Source organism: Anabrus simplex, chromosome X, assembly GCF_040414725.1.
Source record: "Anabrus simplex isolate iqAnaSimp1 chromosome X, ASM4041472v1, whole genome shotgun sequence".
Classification (NCBI taxonomy): Eukaryota; Metazoa; Arthropoda; class Insecta; order Orthoptera; family Tettigoniidae; genus Anabrus; species Anabrus simplex.
Window position 1 is genome coordinate 187,373,065 of NC_090279.1, and position 21,238 is coordinate 187,394,302.

Here is a 21,238-nt window from a genome sequence, read left to right on the forward strand (position 1 = left end):
CATCACCGAGGAGGGAGGAAGGACAAATTTAGACACCAAGTTCTGGGAAAGCGAGCACGTGTTCACGCGTCCCAACGAAAGCTACCGTATTTCGACCAGAATTATTCAAACGGATCAACGCCTATATTTTGAAAGGAGCGTCATATTGCCATGGATACTGAGAGAATGGACCAATAGAAGAACAGTTAATATCAGAGTTAAGACCCGTCAACTCTAATATCTGGAGTGGGGAGAGACATGTCATCTGATTGGACCACGTGTAGCGACCTGTAATTAGCGCCAGTGAAGGTTATAAAAGGGCGTGCTGGAGCTCTTGGCAGGGATCTTGCATCTTGCATCTTGCATCTTGGATCTTCTACGTGACCGGCTATTTAATCTTCTTCGTTTGATTCTGCATTAGTATTCTACATTAATTACTTCATTACCACGACGTGGTACTTAGAAATTCTGAATGAGGGATGTATAGCCACTCTCATCAGGAAGTAAGTACAGCTCGGCGACAAGACCGGTTTGAACCAGTCTAAGTCAATAGGTAGTATTAATCTAGATAGAAATGAAACTTCAGAGAACATTTTCAGTAAAGTTGGAAGGATTCTTAATTGAGTATCCTCTCCAAATAACCCAAGGTGGTTCTGCTAACTATGACTTAGGGCTTATCTCCAATATATGGGATAAAGCATAATAGGGAGTGGTAGTTTTGAAGTCATCTTCCAATTAGTGGTGGGTGCAATTGGCAAGGCAGGAATGGTACTTAGCTGCAGATGAAGAGATCTCAAAGACGACCGATGATGTTCCCGCTACGAGGATGGAAACTTTCCCAGGACCAGCAGAACAAGACTACATGGTGAGCAAGCGAGTTAAAGATATTGCAAGTTTTCGCGAAGTAGAGTCATTCAATTTTTTGTTAAATTCATTTTCCATTTTAAATTCAGTTCTCGTTAAACCGTCGTCATTTATATTAAATATAATAAATAGTATTTTTCAAGTTCACTTTAATCAATCTGCCTTAACTAGCCTTTTGATTTTTAATTCTCCTGCTTAATGATTAGTGCACTATCACCCCACCCCTGTGAAAAGAGTCTGTTCAAGCTTGATTATAAATTTTTATCTTTAAGTCCTCAACTTAAAGATTGGCGCCCTTTGCTTGCTTGGTTGCATTTCTCGTTTGATGATTGTTCTCCGAGAGGGGAAGTCACATATGTATGTATGTATGTATGTATGTATGTATGTATGTATATCACGAGAAAATGGCTGAAGAGAATTGAATGAAAATGAAAGTTAGGGAATGACACACTACAATCTAGGCTATAAATAATTTTATTCACGCTGAGTAAAATGGTAGTTTACGGGAAGGACTAACATTCAATTCTCAAATATTTATATTATTAGTGGTCCTATCGATTATACTACATAATTGAAGTTATACAAAATTAAATTTTCGATAATTTATGTCATATACATTTTTACCGTACCGGCTATGACAACAGACAAATTCATTAATTTCGATTTTTGTTGGTACGTCTGTATCGTCTGCTTCTGTGGTGTAGTGGTTAGTGTGATTAGCTGCCATCACCGGAGGCCCGGGTTCGCTTCCCGGCTCTGCCATCAAATTTGAAAAGTGGTACGAAGGCTGGAACGGGGTCCATTCAGCCTCGGGAGGTCATCTGAGTAGAAGTGGGTTCGATTTCCACTTCAGCCATCCTGGAAGTTGTTTGCCGTGGTTTCCCACTTCCCCTCCAGGCAAATGCCGGGATGGTACCTAACTGAAGGCCACGGCCACTTCCTTCCCTTTTCCTAGTCTATCCCTTCCAATCTTTCCATCCCGCGCAAGGCCCCTGTTCAGCATAGCAGGTGAGGCCGCCTGGGCGAAGTACTGGTCATCATCCCCAGTTGTATTCCTACCCACAGTCTGAAGCTCCAGGACACTGCCCTTGAGGCGGTAGAGGTGGTATCAATCGCTGAGTCCGAGGGGGAAACCGACCATGGAGGGTAAACATATAAAGACGAAGAAGAAGAAGAAGCCCATATCAATGTCAAGCCACGAGAAAATGGGTAAATACGAAATAGAATGTAATGAAAATCGGTATGTAAAGTCGGGGAATAAAACAATACAGCATACTGTAGGCTATAAATAACGCTGGATGAAATGGTAGTTTAGGGGAAGGCGCCTAAAATTTAATTTTGAAATACCCATGTTAATATGCAATGTACCTCGTAATAAAATTTTATTCACAACATGTACACGACTTCATCTAGAATTCTGTATACAATGTAGAATTCCGTAGCGAAGCGCGGGCACAACAGTTAGTTAAAACATAAATGACATAATTAAAAAAATCTCATGAAAACAAACTATTACAAGAAATTTCATGATGATAAAGGAAGAAAAAATAAGGCAGCAAATTAAAACAAGAAACCTGACAGTTAAAATTATACACAAATAACATAATAATTAAAAGCAATTGCAAGGAAATTAATACGAAATTTTCAGAAAACAGCTTAAAAATAGCATCAGACACTTAGAAATTCACCTAAAATTTACAAAATATTCCATTACAAGTAGTGTCTACCATGGATGCTAGAAGTCAAAACAGACCTGGAGAAAGCCCAGATAGATATCAGAAAAATTACAAAGAATTCTGTTCCGCAAAAATGTAAAGAGATGGGTAGTACAGCTAGAGAATGAAGTTCCACGCAGATCACAACAACAACAAAAATAATAATAATAATAATAATAATAATAATAATAATAATAATAATAATAATAGCCCGGAAGTTAGGCAAAATGCCTTTTCTTATCTGGGTGGATATATCGAAGTGTCACATAGAAACGTACATGTTTCCGCACATTTAAGAACAGTAGGACCAGTTATTATTTTGCCTTTTTGCCTAATTTAGCTTCCGTAGCCTATTTAATAGTTTAATGCCCTTTTAATTTGTTGTGGATATTTTCTGCTATTATTTTCGTAGGTACTAAAATTAATCTTTTTTTTTTTTTGCTAGGAACTTTACGTCGCACCGACACAGATAGGTTTTATGGCGACGATTGGATAGGAAAGGCCTAGGAGTTGGAAGGAAGCGGCCGTGGCCTTAATTAAGGTACAGCCCCAGCATTTGCCTGGTATGAAAATGGGAAACCACGGAAAACCATCTTCAGGGCTGCCGATAGTGGGATTCGAACCTACTATCTCCCGGATGCAAGCTCACAGCCGCGCGCCTCTACGCGCACGGCCAACTCGCCCGGTCTAAAATTAATCAATGGAAAAAAAATGTAATTCCAATGTACTGTATTAATAACAAAGAAAAAAATATTTTAACTTTATAGATAAAAAATAACATTTAAACAAACGATATTTTTATTTTACACAAATATCTACTGAAACTCCACAAGCCAAATGGTCGAGAGGATTGACAAGTCCGGTCCTGGCTACGTAAAATGACGTGCTGGTGGTGATTATTGTTTCAAGAGGAAGAACAACTTGGTAACCATCCTCTACTAACACTGATCAGAAGGGAAATGGAAGAGGTCCGGTACTTCGAAAAATGAAGGTATCAGCAAAAGAAAAGGAAGGGCCGTGAAGAGCGTGAAAATTGAAGACTCTCCATGCCTCGCAAATCTGATACCGTCGGGGTCGGAAAAGAAAAAGACTTGATCAAAGGAGGTCGGACAGGAAAGGTAAGAGCGAGGAACCTGACACAAGTGGACTCAGCTAGGGAAACCGTGGTCGCCAACCCACACACCCAAGTTGAGAGGCCTTGCTCCCCTTTTAGTATTCTCCTCTTACGTCAGACAAGGGGTACCCTTGACGTTATTCTGATATCCTCACCCACAGGGGGATGTAAGATTAAGTACTAAAATGTAATTCAGATGTGTGTTACGAAGCTTATATTAAGCATTACTTTAGTGCCCATATTTGTCATTGTAATGCCTATTTTAATTACTTTACTGCCTATTTTCTAAATGTCAAGTGCCTACTTGCCTGCCTATTTTAGCCAAAATAAATAACTGAACTTCCGGGCTCTAGTGATGATGATGATAATAATAATAATAATAATAATAATAATAATAATAATAATAATAATAATAATAATAATAACTGTACCGGGAGGTACACTCCAACGCCGCGCATTTAAATCTTGCGCCCAAAAAACTCCTCTACAGGAGAAACACTGAACTTGAAGCTAGAACCTATTTAAACCTTTACTCAGAAGATGTCACTACTGTAAATTTGTTATTGTGAAGTTTCCAGTACTGTGTGAGTTTCAACTTGTTTTTCTTTCCGTTCATCAAGAACTTTGGACATTCTCTCATAGATGTCACTCCTAGAAAACTATAATCATGCACCCTGGTGCGAAGTGAAAGAACTTTGTTTTGAGAAGATTTGTATTCATAAGTGTTTTTTTTTTTTTTACTAACTGAAGTTAATTTATTTTTGGGTTGGCAATATTTATATTTTCTTTCCGCCAGCTTTGAATCCAGCCAATCCCTAATTTTTGTAATTAATTCCCAACCAATCCTGGATTTCTTCTTCGACTTTGAGTTAAATTTTGAATCGTCCAATAAAATTGAGAGGGTGTGGCTTGATTATTCATGAAAGGTCTCGAACTTTCACCGAGGGTTTATAAACTGCGGATTTTCACGTCTCTTGGCCATCTGATCGTCATCTAACTTAGTGTGTGTGTCAAGCAGGAGGCGGGTAGGCGCCTCTTCCATCAGGCAGCAGTTCTTGAGTAAGGTAATGGCCGTTTAACATCTTTATTTCTTGCTAGCTTCGCAGTTTAACCCGAGGGATAGGTCCGAAACCTTAACTAAGTAACCAACTTCTCTAAAATGTAAGTTCTGCCGGCTAATGTAAAAAATTTCATAAAATCTCTAACTATAATTCGGGGATAGAGAGTGATTTACCCTCTCCAGCTCACCTTCATATTGGTTTGAGGTGACTACGTTTTGTAACTGATTTTCTTCTTTTCCGTAATGTCTTAAAATTTCTTTATTATACGAGTCACCTCCATAGTTTGGGAATAGCCCCTGTTTTCATCGGCGTAGTGCTCTTTAGGTTTTAAGTGTTCATATCTAGGAGCGCAAGCATTTGCCTCCTTTCATTTTGTGTTCGGGCCATTTAGTTAACTGTTATTGCTTTTACACGAAGGCCCTATAGGTTGGGTATGATAAACCCCTGTTTCAATTTGTAAGTTGGGCCATGAAAGGCCAAAAGGTGTAAGATATTTTTGGTGTCGCCTTGTATATGCGTGGAAAACTGAGAGCACATCAGCTCTTTTCTAGTGTTGTAAAAGTGCCTCTGGGAGGCTTGATATTGTGAATACGGAGCTAGTGCTCCATTGTTTTGAGGGATTTCTGCCCTTGTCTAAATGTGTGCCTTTGTAAATTTTGAGCTGAGTGCTCACGAATTTTGAAACGAGGGGCTGGAAGCCCGGATTGCTAAACAGTCACTAAATTTTGGATGTTCTTGCTATGTATAAACTTTGTCATGGTACCTGGTAATCATTATCTCACTAAGTGAAAAGTTGTTAAAAAGTTTTGTTGTTGATTTTTGAAATTACAAATAAATATAACCTTTGTTAAAGTTTTAAATCACTTCATGAATTTGTAGTTAGACCCATTCACCCCGGCACCTTCTTTCACCTCTGCTGGTCCACGGGTAGCCCCGTACCAATCCCAGCGGGAAGTTGGGTCGGCGAACAGATCAGTGCTGGGGGCTTCAAGGCTTACAACCTTGACAGTTAACAAATTGTTACCTGCGGGTAACCACCCTAAACTTTTTTCTTAACTCTCGCAACATGGAGAAAACGACCAACGGAAAAACTACCCCAGGTGGTATAAAATCCACCCCCAGTTTTGATGGGGCAAGCAAGCCTTTGGATTCTGGGGAGCTTGCACCTTCATGTGAGAAGAAGAAACGTTTTAAGTTCTTGGCGACCATCAACATCAACTCCCTCCTAGAGACAGGAAAACTAAAACATACACTAGATGTTTTAACTGAACACAACATCCTGATAACAGCTGTGCAAGAGACCAGATTTCTCGATCAAGAAGTTATAGAATCACAAGGTTATCGGATCTACAAAGGGCAACCCGGTGAAAGAGTGATGAAGAATGTGCCTCACTTGGGGACAGGCTTCATAGTCAGCAGCAAAATGATCAACTCCATCATCTCCTTTTCATCTCCAAATGGAAGAACGTCCACTATAGCTTTTAAAACTCTCAACAAAGCATACACAGTTGTTAACTTCCATGCACCTACTAATGACACCAACAGGAAAGATATTGAAAATGTGGAAACCTTTTGGAGGGTACTCGAAGAGACAATGGACCGGATCCCAAAACACCACATAACTATTTTATTGGGAGACTTTAACGCCCAGATTGGCAAAGAGAGAAAATTCAAGAACATAGTTGGAGATTACCCAGCCCACAAGAGGACCAACAGGAATGGAGAAAGGCTGATTGACCTGTGCAGAAATTACAACTTAGTCCTCAAATCTACAGCTTTCAAACGCCTTCCTAGGAAAGCCATGACTTGGAGATGTCCTAACCCAATGCTTGGGGAATTCCAGCTGGACCACGTAGCCATCAGTAGAAGCAACAGCAAAGAAGTGCTGAATGTCAAAGTATTGAGAAGCGCAAACATTGATTCAGACCACTATCTTTCTTTGATCAAAACAAATTTCATCCCTCTTAAAAGCAGCAGGGAAAACCACTGCATCAAGTCGCGAATTCCAAGGTTCAATCCAGCCAGGCTGAAAGATAACAATAACTTCACCGAGACCCTGGCTAAAAACAAAGACAAAAAAGATTGGCCCCAACTACAGAAGGCACTAATAGATGCAGCGACAACCACCATCCCGGCAGTCAGAAAGAACAAACATCCATGGTGGAAAACTACTTGTGACAAAGCAATAGAAGAGAGAAAGCAAGCATGGCTAAAATGGAACCGTAACAAAAGTCTGGAAAACCATAAAAACTTCTTAGAAGTTAGGAAAACTGCTACTAAAATTATCAGGAACACCAAGAGGCAGTACAATAAAAATATCATTGAGCAAGCAGAGAGGGATTTTCAAAGAAACAACACTAGAGACTTCTACCAAACTTTTAAATCTCAAATAACACCCTACTCAGCCCCTACACTTCACCTTCGGGGAGCTGACGGAAATCTGAAAATGAACAATGAAGAGTGCACCACAGTTCTAGCAGAGTATTTCAACAACCTTCTAAATTCAAGGGAACCCAAGGAGAAACTGCATTTCGAACCTCAGAATGTTACTAAGTCGGACTCTCTCCCACCAACAAAGAGCGAGATCAAGAAAGCCATTTCAGAAATGTAACAAAGCAGCGGGCGAGGATGGAATCATAGCAGAGCTCTGGAAATACGCTGATGAGGAGTCAATCCAAAGTATCCATGAAATCATATCAAACATCTGGGTGACAGAAGCGTTACCTAGCGACTGGACGTCAGCTATCATCCACCCGTTACACAAAAAAGGCGACAAATCAGATCTCAACAACTACAGAGGGATTTCCCTTGTATCAGTGACGTATAAGATACTCTCCAAAGTATTACTCACAAGAGTAGAGGCTCAACTAGACTCCTGCATCGGAGAGTACCAGGCTGGGTTTCGCAAGTCAAGGTCATGCGCCGAACAAATCCTGAACCTCAAAACCATCATCACTTACAAAAACCTAAGCGCCTCACCCTACGTGGCAACATTTGTTGACTTTCAGAAGGCCTACGATTCAGTAGATAGAGAGTCACTCTTCCAGGCACTCGCTGAACTGGGACTAGATAAGAAAACCTTGAATCTAGTGAAAGCAACTCTTACCAACACTACTGCCAGAATCAAATTCAGAGGGGAACTGTCTCAGAGATTTGAGATCAAAACAGGTGTTAGACAAGGGGATGGCCTATCTCCAATCCTCTTTAATTGCCTACTTGAAAAAGTCATTCGTGAGTGGACGAAAATGCTACAGGATGACTCTGGATTGAGAATTGGCTACAAGAAAGACAAGTTAACAGTCAACTGTTTAGCCTTCGCAGACGACCTTACACTCCTGGCATCCAGTATGGAGGAAGCTATCCATCAACTATCCTCTCTCGACCACATAGCAGCTAAAGTAGGGCTGAAGATCGCCATCAACAAAACACAGTTTATCACCAACATCAAAGATGCACCCAAATCAATCCCACTGGGGGACAAAACAGTACAAAGGACTAACTCCTTCAAATACCTAGGAGAATGGATAACCCCAAACATGAATGAAGATCAGGCCATGAACAGCAGATGCATCAAATTGGAAAATGCCTACCACCTATGTAAGAATATGTACAAATCCAAATCCGTCTCCCTTAACCTCAAAATCAGGCATTACATTACTGTAGTGAGACCGTCAGTACTATACGCCTCAGAATGCCTAAACATGGTAAGAAAAGGGCAACTTAGAAAACTGGAGCTGAAGGAAAGGAAGATCCTGAGAAAAATCATGGGCCCCATTAAAGAAGAAGGCAAGTACAGAATCAGGCACAACAACGAACTGTACCAACAATTGGAGAGCATTACAACATCTATGAGGAAGAGGAGATTGAACTTCTACGGTCATGTCATGAGAATGGACAATCAGAGGCTCACCTCCAGAATCTTCCACACCATCTCTAGAGGGAAAGCGACTAATGCCAAATGGGCAAGACTCGTCAGAAAAGACCTTCAAGAATTGGACATTGCTCCCAGTGAAATTTATGACAGGAATAGGTACAGAACGTTGATCAGAACATCAAACTCTCTCCAGTCACTAACAGAAAAAACAGTACGTCCGGGAGGAGGTGTGAAATGGACTCAGGAGCGAAAAGACATTCACAGTGCAAGAATGAAGGAGTACTGGTCAAAGAAGAAAGCTGCTAGAGATAAGAACCACGTGGTCCATAGCAGGCCCAAACGGAACTAAAAAAATAATAATAATAATAATAACTCCGCCACGGCCGGTCCCAAGCCCGGGGCCTCATCTTGCAAGTGATGGGGAAGGAGGAGGGGGAGGTGTAACAACATCGTAAAAAGACCTGGGTCCATCTGGCTCCGGATGGTAGCACCCTGTAAGGCCCCCTGCCTAGGGTTACAGGTGAAACCTGGTCAACGGTCTCGAAGGCGGATGAGGAATTTAATGTCCCAACGGCGGAGAGAGCGGAAGAACCTAGTGGAGTAAAGCACGAATAAAAAATCATTTCGGACTAACAATCCGATCTTATCTTGGAATGAATTTCCTACCTTGTACAATGTACAAATTCAATTGCAGGATGGAAAGTCCGCTGAATGAAAGCACTACCCCAGGTGGTAGCTTGGAAGAGAAATCCACCATTGCGTTATGCAATGCATCGGGACCTACCTCTACCGCCTCAAGGGCAGTGTCCTGGAGCGTGAGACATTGAGTCGGGGGATACAAATGGGGAGGAGGCTTGAAATATAGCGGAACAAAAGCTGAGAAGAAGAAGAAGAAGATTATGATGATTCCAAAGTAGAACCAAATGGGAGGCTTATAACAGCGTGGACAGGTTAAGGTTGCGGTAGGTGTTGGAAGAGATGCAGGTAGCGACGAAGATCACGAAGATCCTGATGACTGGGAGGAGTACCAGGGCCAAAATGAAGATCCAAGGGCAGCACAAGCGGCAGATGAATAGAACAACTAAGTTTCCTCACTGAGATCCAAACTGAAACTGACTTGCACATTTTCTACGTATACAAATGTTCCAAATATAGACACTCTTCACTTATTTTGTATGGAACGAATCTGTATCCTACAAAGTTCCCAATGTGAACCTACCTTATGACATCACGGGAAAACGACTAAACAACGTATCTCGAATATTTAAATTGATACTTTCACGGCCCATAACAATAGACATGGTAATAATGGGCCAATTATGTTGGTGTTTATGGTAATATAGCGTTTGGGCTTCTGTCGTGTCAAGCAAGCAAGGTGAAATTCTTTACATTTCACAGAGAACTTTGTTCTGCGTCTTCAGAAGAAAATCTCCTCTCTTCACGAGGAAGACTTCTCCTTGCTTGCTTTCTTGACAAGATAAAAATCCCAAAAGCTATATTATGTCTAACATTTCCATAAACTCGGTATTTAAATTCAGAGATAGCCGGGTTTTGCACTATTTATTTATTTTTCATTTATTTATTTATTTATTTATTTAATGCATGTGCCACCAACAGAGACACACTCCAATTATAGGTGGCTTTTACAAATTATTTGAACAAATAACATAGAAATACCAAAAAGAAGAAAGTGTGAAAACGCTATGTAAATGAGATAATAATGCTCTGTATGAAACAATATATCATATACAGAAGCCTGTTAATAAATCAAACAAGAAATTGTAACAAAATCATGTAAATATTATAATATAAACAAATCACTTCGACGAGTAAAATTATTTTAATATATATTTACATATGTGTCATATTCATAAGCAAAATCAAGATCTATATGATACTTATTAATTAAGTTATTGTATGTTTCACACATATTGATAAACGGAGAGTTCTTAAAAAATACAGTTTTGGAGACTGGGGTAATAAACAATTGCCGAAATCTTAAATTTCCTTTTCTAACATTAAAGCATAACTCGTGAAGCGAACTATTATCGTCAATTAATGCATTAACCATCTTACAGAGATAAATTTGTTGAGCTATTACACGCCTACTGACTAGCGATACATATTTAAATTCATTCAACAAAAATCCATATGAAACATAATTTCTAAAGGGGAATATCTTATATTTTTATAATAAATATATCTTAAAAAACGTTTCTGCACCCTTTCAATTTGATTTTGATAAGATTTATAACATGGAGACCAAATTATACATGAATACTCAAGTTTTGATCGGAAAATACTATTGAATAATAAGGTGAGTGCATACGTCTCTTGAATTTCTAATTATAAAACCCAATTTCTTATAGGAATCATTAACCATTGTATTAATATGCTCCTTGAAAGATAAATTTCTTTTAACAATTACCCCTAAGTCATTAACAGAGTGAACAACTTTGAGCTCTTCATTATTAATTTTATATTTATAATTCAATGTATTTTTCTTATTTGAAACAGCATTTATTTATATTAAGTCGCAGACAGTTTTCAATACTCCATGTGTATAAGTAATCCAAATCATATTGTAATTTCAACGTATCATCAACATTTTTTATCTCTTTATAAAGTTTGACATCATCAGCATATAATAAACACTGAGAAAACCTCATTCTAGTGGGCAAATCATTAATATATAAAATAAATAATAAAGGGCCAAGGTTAGACCCTTGTGGTACACCAGAAGCAACATTGTAGGCGTTAGACTCATGTTGATGATAGCAAACATATTGTTTCCGTGCACTAAGATAAGATGCAAGCGGTTTTAACCAAGGAGGAGTCAGACCAAAGCATGACAATTTTTTCATTAAAATGCCGTGATCTAATTTGTCGAAGGCTTTGGAAAAATCTGTGTATATTACGTCGACCTGTCCTTGATTATTCAAAACGGTATACGCATATTGTACAAATTTCAATAGATTAGTCGTAGTTGATCTACCTGGCATAAAACCATGCTGATTAATATGTATACCGACCCTCACATGATTAAATATACGCGTGTACATTATTTGCTCAAATATTTTAGCCGGTGCACACAAAATACAAACAGGGCGATAGTTTTCAATATTTTTACTGTCCCCACATTTAAAAACTGGACACACTTTCGCTATCTTCCATACTTTTGGAAAGGTTTGCGTTTTTACCACAATGTTATATAAGGCTATATATACGCTATGTATTATTTGCTTACTCAGAACATACTGGTATAGCAACATTAATGGGGCCAAACCGGGAGGCTTACAACAGCGTGGACAGGTCAAGGTTGAGGTAGGTGTTGGAAGAGATGCAGGTAGCGACGAAGATCACCAACCTTTTCTAGATGATAGTAAGGAGTACAAGGGCCAAAATGAAGATCCAGTGGCAGCTCTCCCCGAAGTTTGAAGTGCAGAGAGGGTTGAGGCAACGCGATGCACTGTCAACCAGTCTGTTTAACCTCTGTCTGGAGCACGTTATAAGTCGAATACCACTGAACCCAGGAGGTGCGATTTGCAACAGAACTTTCCAGTATCTGGCCTTCACGGAAGATGTTGTCCTGTTTGAGAGAAGTGCGAACTACCTGACGGAAACTTTGCAGCACGAGTAAGGGATCATAACTTCTTGGTTTGCGGATCAACAAACATAAAACCAATTACATGATGAACACCCGAGACAAAGCAAGAAACCTGGAATATGCAGGTGGCACCTACGAGAGAGTGGCGCAGTTTAAGTACCTGGGAGCCCTCATGACTGAGGAGAACAAGGTCAGCGAGGTTGGCAGCAGGGAACAGGTGTTACTTCGCCTTCCAGAAGTTACTGAGGACTGCAACTCTCTCCAGAAGATTGAAACTGACCGTGTGCCGGATTATAATCCGTCCGGTGGTGCTGTATGAATACGAGACACGGACTCTAAACGAGCGCTACAAGAACCTTCTGAAGGTGTGGGAGAAAATTGAGGAAGACCTTCAGCTCGGCTCGCGATCGAGAAGAGTGGCGCATCAGGACCAATGCAGAAGTCTATGTCCCGCACGGTGACCCCGAGGTTGTCGCAGAGTCCAAGAAGAGACTGCGGCACCTCGGGAACATCATAAGGATAAAGATCGAGCAACAAAACACATCTTCGACCAACTTCCTGGCATCCAACGAAGACGGAGGAGACCAAGGACAAGATGGCTGGACGAAGTCTCGAGAGATCTGAAGATTTTAGGGATCCAGGGCTGGAGAAGGAGAGCTCTGGACCGAAACGAGTGAGCGAGTGCTATTGGAGAGACCAGGGCCCTTCATGGGCTGTAGCGCCTGGAGAGTGAGTGTCTCATAGTCTCTGTCTTGGCTTTTTTTTCCCCTATTACTTCGTAATTTCATTACTGCGACAAAACAATACATACACTTGGTCCGCCTAGAGGACGAAAACCATAATCAATTTAGTAACCAGCCATCTCCGCCAAATATGACCTTCGGCAACATTTTAAAACAGCTATTCTTTGGTAGTGGAGTGTTATTATGTGTTTGCGCTTAACTCGTCAACAATGAGAAAGTAGATTGCTACCTGTCAACCGACATCTTAGAGAGCCAACATAATAACGTCGAGCTGTAGCAGTCATGGCACTGAGCCAAGAAATCAATCTTCTTCTCCATTTCAAAGAAAATATTAACAAACCATTCGTCGGAATGTAAATAAACGAGTGGTTTGACGCTGCACTAAGACATTCAGAGTTTCGGAGACGTTGGGGTAGGGAAAGAGGGAGTCGTGGTCTTGATTAAGGTACAGCCTGGTGTAAAAATGAGGAAGCCATGGAAAACCATATTGAGGGCTGCCGACAGCGGGGGTCCATTAGCTACATGAGCCAAAGCACACAGCCACTTGCTCGATACATCTGAGACAGAGATCGAAACTAATTGTATGGGGATGATAAACGATGGAGCGAGTAGAGACTCTAAAGAAGGCAGGTTCCGTGAGCACGTCTGGTCATCTCGTGTCATGCTCAGCTCAGACAGGAAGCGAATAGCCGGAAGCTGCACGTGCGTTTACTACGAAGGACAGTGGCCGAGCAGGCTAGCCAGAGGTCAGCCGGTCACTCACTAGGCACTTCTCAGCTACCCAAGAATAACTAACCCTCGCACTACACAGCAAAAGGCAAGAAAGTAACAAGTGGAGTGAAGAGTATTCTCGGAATTCTGTGGAATTAGACAAAATCTATGTCCGACTCGTTGGCTGAATGGTCAGTGTACTGGCTTTCAGTTCAGAGGGTCCCGGGTTCGATTCCCGGCCGGATCGACGATTTTAACCTTCATTGGTTAATTCCACTAGCTCGGGGACTGGGTGTTTATGCAGTCTCCAACATCCCTGCAACTCACACACCACACATAATACTATCCTCCACCACAATAACACGCAGTTACCTACGCATGGTAGATGCCACCCACCCTCACCGGAGGATCTGTCTTACAAGGGCTGCACACGACTAGAAATAGCCATAAGAAATTAATTAAACCTATTCATGGCAGATGCCGCCCACCCTCATCGGAGGTCTGCCTTACAAGGGCTGCACTCTGCTAGAAATAGCCACAAGAAATTATTATTATTATTATTATTATTATTATTATTATTATTATTATTCATACACTTCTCCACAGGAAATATGGGTAGTAATGGGGCACGGGATGCACCAAGTGCCTTACATAATTAAACTATTTACACATTATAATACAAACGTTGATGTACAGGTATATACAAAACTGTAGATCACGGGATCTTCATTCTTGCGAGAGGAATGATCGCACAATGTTGCATGTTGACAGGAGGACAGAATGTTGCATAATTTTGTAGATGTTCGGTGGAAGACCCAGTTCTCGCAGACTCTTGTGAAGTGTGTGTGGAATGAGGCCGTTGACTGACAGAATCACAGGAACTATTCGTACCAGTTTCATCTTCCAGATCCTCTTTATCTCTTCTGCAAGTTCTTTGTACTTGGAGATTTTTTCACTGTACTTCCTGTCAATGTTGGTGTCATTGGGGATAGCGATGTCAATAATGAAAGTCGTCCCAGTTTTCTTGTTTACCAGTATGATGTCTGGCCTGTTATGGTTGACTGTTTTGTCTGTCACTACAGCAGTGTCCCAATAAAGCTTAATCGACTCGTTCTCCAGGAATGGTCTTGGATGGTACTTGTAATAAGGGATACGCTCCTGAATTAATTGGTTTTCCTGAGCAAGTGCCTGGTGTATGATTCCCGAGACATGATTGTGTCGTCTCGTGTATTCTACGGGGGCAAGTACTGGGCAGCCCGCAGTGATATGGTCGATGGTCTCGAGATGAATGGAGCATCGTCTGCATTTGTCGGAGAGTACACTGGTGTCTTTGATGATGTACTTTTTGTAATTGTTTGTAGCTATTACTTGGTCTTGTATAGCAACTGCAAATCCCTCTGTCTCCCCAAATAAACGCCCACTTTGTAACCACATACATGACGCATTCTTGTCTATGCTCTGTTGGTTTAGATTGCTGTAGTATTTTCCGTGGAGGGTCTTCTCTCGCCATGTCCTTTCTTTCTCCTGCAGGGATACTTGGTGATTTGTATGTGGGTCAGAGGCATTGTATGGATACAGAACAGTGTACTTGTCAGTAAGTACTACAGCTTTATGGAGAAGGCTGTTTTCTTGCTTTTTATGGAAGTATCTCCGTAGGTTCTTTATCTGATTCAGGAGCATGACTTGAAGATCCAGTACTCCTCGGCCTCCCGATTTTCGTGGGAGAGTGACCCTTTCCATGCATGAATTGGGATGATGTAATCTATAGGTGGTGAGCAAAGTTCTCGTTTTTCTTTGTATGCTGTCTATTTCTGTAGCAGACCATTTCAGAATTCCGAATGAATAAACAAGGGTTGGAATAGCGTACGTGTTTATTGCTTTAATTTTGTTCTTGGCATTTAGGTAGCTGCGCAAAATCTGATGCAACCTCGATGTATATTTATCAGTGAGTTCCTGTTTGATTTTCTTGTGTTCCAGAGTTGTATTCTGAGCAAATCCAAGGTACTTGTATGTTTCTGTTTGTGTCATTCCCTCAATTAAAGATCCGGTATGGAGTTCATATGGTTGGGAGTTTGTGTACCGACCACGTTCAATTGTTAGCAGCTTGCATTTCTTTACTCCCAACGTCATTCCCACATCAGATGAGTAAGAGTCTATTATATTCAGCAGGGCGTTCATTTGTGTCTCGTTGTGGGCATACACTTTCAGATCATCCATATAAAACAAATGAGATATTCTGTGTTTCCCATTGTTATATTTAATATCAAATCCAAAACCAGTAGCTTTTAGAAGATTGGATAGGGGATTCATTGCAAGGCAAAACCACAGAGGACTTAATGAATCTCCTTGAAATATACCACGTTCAATTTTAATTGTGTCGGACATGATACATTTATTTTCTGTCTTAGTGCAGAGCATTGTCTTCCAATTGTTCATAGTAACTTCAAGAAAATGAATTATGGCAGGACTGATCTTGTACAAATGAAGTACTTCTTTTAACCATGAGTGGGGGACTGAGTCAAATGCTTTCTGATAATCTATATACGCTGTGTACAGGTTCCTTTGTGAGTGTATTGCCTGTTGTGTTACAACGGAGTCTATGATTATCTGTTCTTTGCACCCTAGTGATGACTTTTTGCATCCTTTCTGCTCCTCAGTCAGAATGTTATGGTTGCTGATATGTTTATACATTTCTTCTGTGAGTATGGATGTAAAAAGTTTGTAGATCGTTTGTAGACAAGTTATTGGTCTGTAAGCTGATGGATCTTCTGCATTTCCACCTTCCTTAGGTAGGAGGTATGTAATTCCTGATGTAAGGAATTCAGGACACTCTTCAGGATGATGCATGAGATAAGTGAATTGTTGGGCTATTTTCTTGTGGACGCAAGTGAAATGTTTATACCAAAAATTTTGTATTTTGTCTGTACCTGGTGCTTTCCAACTTTGAGTTCTCCTGACAGCATTACTCACATGACTTTCTTCTATGGTATCAAAACTCATTTCTGCATAACCATTGTTGTTTTTCTCTTCCTTAATCCATGTTTTGTTTGTATTGTGGACTGTGTTGGTACACCAAATACGTTTCCAAAAGTCTTCCGTGTCCTGCATACTTGGAGGTTCTTCTGCCTTCGTTTGCCGATTTTGCTTGAGCGTTCTGTAGAATTGGCCCTCATTCTTGGAGAAAAGGTTGTTTTGCATTTTCCTAGCTCGAGACTCTTTGTACCTCCTGAGCCTTGCTGCTTTTGCACACAACTTTTGTTTTTGGGTGTCAATGTATTCTTTGACCTTTTCTCTGTGCTCGGGTTCATTTGTGTGGGTGTTGATTTTCCTGAACACATTCCTCAAGTTTCTGTTAGTTTTCGTTTTCGTTTTGTTACAGAGGTATGCAGAAAGTTGACCAATGGTTTTTCTTAGCTCTTGGATATCACTTTGTAATCGACGTTGCCATGGTGGTATGTATTCTGAATCTGCGTTCTTACAAGAGCTTCTGGAGATGGGTATTAGATTTTGGTTGTTCATCCTAACCACAGTTACTGCTGCGCAATAAACGAGGGTGTTTGTTTCCTCTATGCTACTGGATTCTTCTATATACTGCTGTAGGATGTTATTTACAGTACTCATAAGGTTTTTGCTCATTGGTGTTCCTCGAATTTTGGGAAGTTTTGGTCTATAGTTCACTTTGAGACCCACGAACTCCGCCATCGCCTCTTTAAACATGTCTTCGGCACGACGTGCTTCATCAGCACCTGAGAAATCACCAGTTTCTCTTATTTCCACAGATTTATCTTCCTGTGGTTCTTTTCTTCCAGAATCATCCTGATGAATTTGAGGCATTGAGATGGAGTTGCCTTCACTGCTCGGCCTCGTAGCTAGAATTTTAGCAGCTTCTTCCTTAAGGTTTTGAATTATTGTGGCAGGAAGTCTGTTGTTGGTTACTATTGCACGTCTTTGGTCTGCAACTCTTTGTTCTGTGACAAAGGAGTACTGGGGGAATTTGTCCACAAACAACCTGTGCATATCTCTCCTGTACGTTGTAAGGTCTTTCTCTAAGTTCGTAGTTATAAAGTAGGAGCGCATTATGAATTTATAATTATTATTATTATTATTATTATTATTATTATTATTATTATTATTATTATTATTATTATTATTATTATTATTGACCAAAATCTATAAAAGGCAATGTTCTGACTGATCGGCAATCAACACCCAGGCAAAACTACTCGATACAAAAATGAAATTTGGGGGATACGTTTATATAACAGCGACACATCCACTACGGGAGGATTTTTGGACATTCTGTTGCTATGGGGGTGAAAAGCGTGAAGGAGGGGTTGAATTGCTTAAAAAAGTATATCTATATCTCAAAAACTTGGTATTTGGATTCTCCTTTAAAAATAAACATGTATTTTTTTTGTTTTTGGAAAATCCAATAATAATAATAATAATAATAATAATAATAATAATAATAATAATAATGAAAGAATTTCAAATAGAGAACAAAGAGATGTGGTGTGATGAGGTGGCTAATGGGGTTATATAAAAATAAGGATCTGAGAGAGAAACATTACGGAAATCAGTGTTTATTTTGTGGATAAATAATGGAAGAGGCGCATCTATTGAGAGTATGTAGAGGAACTGACACACTTAAGAGTTAAATATCTGGGTGCTGAATATAAATCAAAAATAGAAAGGAAAAGAGAATTCTATACAATTGTTAAATTATTAAACAACGAAAGGATTACACTGAGAAGAATAGTAATTTTCTTTTGTATTCTAAAAATGTGTGGCCAAAGGAAACGAAAAAGAAAAAAACACTAAATTAAAGAATGAAGGGTAGGATACAGGCTTGTTCTGGAATATGTAGAATTGTACTACATCTAGGACAAAAAGAAAGCCAAAAGAAAAGAAAAGAAAAGGATATAATAATGTTATTTGATTTACGTCCCACTAACTACTTTTACGGTTTTCGGAAACGCTAAGGTGCCAGAATTTACTCCCGTAGGAGTTCTTTTACATGGCAGAAAATCTACCGACACGAGGCTGACGTATTTGAGCACCTTCAAATACCACTGGACTGAGCCATTACCGAGCTCGATAGCTGCAGTCGCTTAAGTGCGGCCAGTATCCGGTATTCGGAAGATAGTGAGTTCGAGCCCCACTGTCGGTAGCCCTGAAGATGGTTTTCCGTGGTTTCTCATTTTCGCACCAGGCAAATGCTGGGACTGTACCTTAAATAAGGCCACGGCCGCTTCGTTCCCACTCCTAGCCCTTTCCTGTCCCATCGTCACCATAAGACCTATCTGTGTCGGTGCGACATAAAGCAAAAAAGAAAAGGACTGAGCCAGGATCGAACCTGCTAAGTTGGGGTCAGAAGGGCAGCGCCTCAGCCTGGCGAAAAAGGAAAAGGATGATAATTTGTGGAAGGAATATAAACATTAAGTACAATATTTAATGTAGCAATAGGCAGATAACTGTAAGGAGATTAATTTAATACATGTATCAAATAAATGAATTGCAATAAACCAATACTCCGTCCCCAGTTTCAGGTCATACGGAACTAGGGGATGGGAGTATTCTATTCTATATAGCAAAGACATGGCAGGGGATTATTTACACCGCTCACATATCTTAATACAAGTCTTAATTTACACACAACCACACTAATAATCACCAAAGAAGCACGCAATAGTGAGCACATAGAATTGACCAGGAACGGCATCCGGTCGTAGAAATAGGCTCAATCCACAAAAGTGCCGGTCTCTGACAACTGGTAAAATGATCAGGAGTGGTAGGGAGAGATTCAGTTGGGTAGACATGCAGTAAATAGTCACTAGGCACGTTTTTAAATTCATCGGAATATTCATCGGTTATTAACACATACGTATGACGTCACTAACTGAAGGAGTCGTGCGAAAACGCGGTGGCATCATTTATAAAAACTTGCGCGAAATAACGAAAATTTCCCCGAAATTTCAGAAGTGTCCGCTTCTGTGCTGTAGTGGTTAGTGTGATTAGCTGCCACCCCCGGAGGCCCGGGTTCGATTCCCGGCTCTGCCACGACATTTGAAATGTGGTACGAGGGCTGGAACGGGGTCTACTCAGCCTCGGGAGGTCAACTGAGTAGAAGGGAGTTCGATTCCCTCCTCAGCCATTCTCGAAGGGATTTTCCGTGGTTTCCCACTTCTCCTACTGGCAAATGCCGGGGTGGTACCTAACTTAAGGCCACGGCTGCTTCCTTCCCTCTTCCTTGTCTATCCCTTCCAAGCTCCCCATTCCTCAACAAGGCCCCTGTTCAGTATAGTAGACCAGGCCGTCTGGGCGAGGTACTGGTCCTCGTCCCCAGTTGTCTCCTCCGACCGAAAGTCTCACGCTCCAGGTCACTGCCCTTGAGGCGGTAGAGGTGGGATCCCTCGCTGAGTCCGAGAGAAAAACCAACCCTGCTGGGTAAACGGATTAGGAAAGAAAAAACGAGTTTCAGAAGTTGATTAAACCACTTATTCTTTCACACATCTTATTGCAGCAGTAATTTATCACAAGCATACAGTTATATGGTTAAAATGTAAACAAAAGTTGGAGCTGCTCCCATTTTGCACTGTACTGTTGGGATGGGTTGCGAACGGAGTCGCGAAGAGTTGAGACTGCTGCTTCTGGAACCGACACTCTTGACTCCAGTGTCGATTCCGCAGGACTCCGTTGATACACTAACGCCATCTATCAATTCTTTTTGGAACTGCTTGGATTTATAGTTTCACGTCCTTCTGCTGATAACTTGTGATATAATAAATACAAAACCAAGGAGAACATTATAATCCAGCAAACATTTAATATCGTTTCAGGTTATTATCGTTATTATTAATGTAGCATTTTGGTAATAATAATAATAATAATAATAATAATAATAATAATAATAATAATAATAAACTTGTTTGCAGATATCGTTTGAGAAAACAGAAGTAATGACTAACATCACAGAGGCTCCACCAAAACTCCATACAAAATACGGGGACATCACCCGAGTAGACAAATTCAAATACCTGGGTGAGATCATCATGAAAAATGGACTGGATAAAGAAGCACTTCAGGAGCGAGTACGCAATTGGAAATAGGCTACCAAACATCCCGCACAATCTACAACAAAAAGTGCCTTTCCCAAAACACCAAGATACGTCACTATGAAACAGTTCTGAAGCCAGTAGTTCTATATGCAGCCGAAACCCTGTCTCTAAATGCCAACAAAGGACTCCTTGAAGAACTGGAGAAAAGAGAACGCAAAATTGTGAGAGGAATCTTGGGATCAAAGTACAGAAATGGAATCCATCAAAAGAGATCCAACAAGGAAGTCTACAGCAAAATACAGAAAATTACCGACACAATCAGAAAAAGACGGGCACGATTTTACGGTCATCTGAAAAGAATGGACGGATGAAAGTTAACTAAAGAAATCTTTCACTTTTTTGATTCAACCCCAAAACCACAATTCCCTGGTTTAGAAATACCAAAGAAGACCTGCAAATGCTACATATCTCAGCTGAAGACGCCCTTAACAGAGATCTCTTCCGCAAGAAAA